The 3,083-nt window shown below is 43.3% G+C and overlaps 2 non-coding genes across 2 annotated transcripts; both read left to right on the forward strand.

The window, feature by feature from the left end:
* The first annotated feature begins 1,633 nt into the window (after positions 1-1,633).
* trnaw-cca (transfer RNA tryptophan (anticodon CCA)) lies at positions 1,634-1,705 on the forward strand. Its single transcript has one exon. It is a non-coding gene; the product is annotated as a tRNA-Trp (tRNA).
* Positions 1,706-1,877: 172 nt separating this feature from the next.
* Positions 1,878-1,949, forward strand: trnaw-cca (transfer RNA tryptophan (anticodon CCA)). The gene has a single exon. It is a non-coding gene; the product is annotated as a tRNA-Trp (tRNA).
* Positions 1,950-3,083: the final 1,134 nt, after the last annotated feature.

A 3,083-nucleotide genomic window follows, 5' to 3' on the forward strand; every position in this document is an offset into this window, starting at 1 on the left:
AGTGACATGCTGCTCCACTCTGAATATGCAGTTCACACTCCTGTTTCGGGGGTCCCTACTACATGGTCGTGCAACTCTAAGGGGGGGGAAGGGGGATTGCACGAGCTGTATTTGTTTGTCTATGTGTGTGTGTGTATATGTGAGAGTAATTACTTTTATTGTTTTATGAGTTCTTATCTTGACAGGGTTGCCGTTGGCGCATCCAGGCACCTCCAGGACCTGGGGGTCGCTGGGGGTCTCTGATGAGGGTCACGGGAACCTTCCTTCTTCAGCACATTCAAACACTTTCTATTGTCTAAGTAAATGGATATAAGGGTGATAACAAACGCTATATTTATTCTAACTATATTTTATTCTAACAATGAGTGCGTTCATGTCATGAGGTATTACTCAATTTCAAGCAGTACTTAGTATAAATAGTATAAGACAATACCAGAAATAGGGATTTAATAATTCTATTATGTTAGGCTGCAGCGACTGTATTGCATTACGGATCAGAAAATACTGGCTAAAAAAATAGTACCAAACATAAAACATCAAGCAGCTTCTATAATTTACTTATTCCAAAGTTCGGAGCCTTACACCAACCTATTTTGGGAAAGATTCTGTTTGCTTTTGTGAGATAGTGTGACTAACCGGCTGTGTCCAATCAGCCGGCGGAGTGTCTGCAATGAAACGTCTTAGTCTGTGCGGAAGGAGTTGCCGAACGAATTCGATAATCCCCCGCCACCCCCTCCCACCGCATAAAACATGATTCCATTTGGAGAGATCTCAGTGAGGTGAACTCCGCTTCATAATCCCACAACCTCCCCCACCAAAAAAAAACGGAAAAAAATGAGTGAACTTGTCTTGTGTGGTTTTAAAGTTGGTCAGCATGTCCAGTAAGGATGTTTTAGTTTGTATCTGACTCTGGCATTGTCACTTCGTCCTGCTATTGTTGTCGTTCTGTGTCACTATGACTGGAGAATACAATCTACTACGTTCACACCAGTGGTTCGGTAACCTGCAGACGTGTGGACTCGAGTCTGGACTGTCACATCAATGACTCACGACTGACTCAGACTTGACTCTGATGATTGACTCTGACTTGTGATTTCCAGCAAAACTACACATTTTCCCACAGAATCATCTGTTAACGTCCAATCAGGTTTAAGAATAAACAAGGACGTAGATTACCATTACTATATTGACAGTTACTATGGTACACATAATGTCATTGTATGCTCATATCACCTCGTACGAGGTACATTGTTTAAAAAAAAAAAAAAATTTGGAAAGCAGGAAGTGAACAAATGTAACAGTTTCTGATTGTAAAAGTACCAGATGGAGGGGTAGGATTTAATAAGCTTTGCTTCTTCCTACTCCTTTTGGACATGTGGAACTGTGCGCGTGGGTTTTCTCCGGGTAATCCGGTTTCCTCCCACATTCCAAAAACATGCTAGGTGAATTAGCGACTCCAAATTGTCCATAGGTATGAATGTGAGTGTGAATGGTTGTTTGTCTATATGTGCCCTGTGATTGGCTGGCCAACCAGTCCAGGATGTACCCCGCCTCTCGCCCTGAAGACAGCTGGGATAGGCTCCAGCACCCCCGCAACCTTCATGAGAATAAGCGGTACACCAGGTAACAACAGGACCCTGTGGCGCAATGGTAGCGCGTCTGACTCCAGATCAGAAGGTTGCGTGTTCAAATCACGTCAAGGTCACAAAAGTGAAGTTTTATGCTAGGGGTAGCCTGTTGCACATTCTCAAAATATAATCTGACAAGAAAATTAACAACTGCAAATCATAACTTTACAAAAATGAAGTCAAAATTTTCAGATGAAATTTGCGTGTGCGGGTCACGTCGGGGTCACAAAAGTATGGCAGGTCTAACAGGACCCTGTGGCACAATGGTAGCGCGTCTGACTCCAGATCAGAAGGTTGCGTGTTCGAGTCACGTCGGGGTCAAGAAACTGTACAGTTTTATGCTAAGGATGTCCCAAGTGTGGCCTTTGGTACGAATGTGAGTGTGAATGGTTGTTTGCCTATATGTACCTTGTGATTGGCTGGCGACCAGTCCAGAGTGTACCCCGCCCGAAGACAGCTGGGATAGACTCCAGCACCCCCGCGACTCTTGTGAGGATAACCGGTAGAAAATGAATGAATTTCCTTCACCACGAATGTAGCATTTGTTGTTGTGGTCTGGACTTTGCTTAGTGCACAGCGACCAGTTCTGATTCATCGCAGGGTTGCGTAATGTTGAGGAGTTTGATGGCGATCATCAAGACGACAATTGGGTGCGGATGTTGCGACCGATGTCACGGCTGTGAGGTCGGGTCACACGGTTGGATATGCAGGTGCACAGAAACGGCAGCTTTTTCCCACAGCAAATGGGCAGCTCTTTTGTCAGAGATGTACTGAGGCGTGACACATTAAGACACACACACACACACACTAACACACACACACACTAACACCCTCATCTCTTCTTTCTGCCACAGGACGGTTGATAAAAATATCACAAAACGCTATCAGGCAATTAAACAGAGCGAAGCAGCGATATGCAATGCAATGTGCAAATAAATACAATGGGTATGCTGGAGCCGATCCCAGTTGACTTCGGACGGGAGGTATGGTATACCCTGGACTGGTCGCCAGCCAATCACAGAGAAAATCTGGAATTTGAAGGTTTTTACCGTATGTAATCCAAACCCCTGTTCAATGCCGAGAGGACTTTATCACACGTATTTATTTGTGTTAACGAACTCTTCTACACCTGAACTAAACACAAAGACATGCACCCCTACGGTGTTGCTTATGCTAGTATTTTTTCTCAGAAATACACCGAATTGTGGCACTGTTAGTAAAACCAGCAAAGTTTTGTGGGTTAAATAAAAGGCAAATAAAGTAAAGACACAAAAAAAAAATTCATTTTCGAAAAGTATATATAATGCTATTGTTTTCGTTTATTTTTTCAGTTGCTGCCATGAATCGGACTGGTTAGCATCGCACTTTCATTGTGTAAACGTTTATCAGTAACGTTTACCTGTAACTGCAATACAACAAAATTTCGGTTTATTTGCACTTCAATCTCAGTAGACA

The sequence above is a fragment of the Doryrhamphus excisus genome, chromosome 12 (assembly GCF_030265055.1).
Source record: "Doryrhamphus excisus isolate RoL2022-K1 chromosome 12, RoL_Dexc_1.0, whole genome shotgun sequence".
Lineage (NCBI taxonomy): Eukaryota > Metazoa > Chordata > Actinopteri > Syngnathiformes > Syngnathidae > Doryrhamphus > Doryrhamphus excisus.